Source organism: Triturus cristatus, chromosome 4_1 (genome assembly GCF_964204655.1).
Source record: "Triturus cristatus chromosome 4_1, aTriCri1.1, whole genome shotgun sequence".
NCBI classification, from domain to species: domain Eukaryota; kingdom Metazoa; phylum Chordata; class Amphibia; order Caudata; family Salamandridae; genus Triturus; species Triturus cristatus.
In genome coordinates, this window is record NC_140585.1 from 917,037,037 (window position 1) to 917,037,501 (window position 465).

The following is a 465-nucleotide window of genomic DNA, read 5'->3' on the forward strand; positions in this document are numbered from 1 at the left end:
ACACGTTTTTCTGTGGAAGTTTAAAGTTTGAGCCGGAGATCGTCTTGCAATTCCCAATTCAACGCCAGAGATATTGCACTCCAGGCTAGTGAAAGAGCGCCCGGCTCCTGCAGACAATGGGTTACAAAACCCCTGGAGGCTGAATATTATTTCCTCCTCCATTTCAGTCTTAGATTATTTTTTTTAAGTTGCTACTTTTAGATAATAGACAAGTTTAAAGTCATAGTCAGAAGAAATTAAAACACTGAACTCAGATATGACAGAATGTATCCCCTGGCCCTACCTTTTAGTCCCTGCAAAAGTGGATGCAAAAGAAACATGTAACACGTAATACATTCATCCTCGCTTCATTTAGCAATGTTTAAAAGACGTACTTCCGTTAGTTGGCCGTGTGGCTCGTTGGTCTAGGGGTATGATTCTCGCTTAGGGTGCGAGAGGTCCCGGGTTCAAATCCCGGACGAGCCC

At 43.4% G+C, this 465-nt stretch overlaps 1 non-coding gene across 1 annotated transcript; it reads left to right on the forward strand.

Moving 5' to 3' along the window:
* Nucleotides 1-393: 393 nt before the first annotated feature.
* TRNAP-AGG (transfer RNA proline (anticodon AGG)) lies at nucleotides 394-465 on the forward strand. The gene has a single exon. It is a non-coding gene; the product is annotated as a tRNA-Pro (tRNA).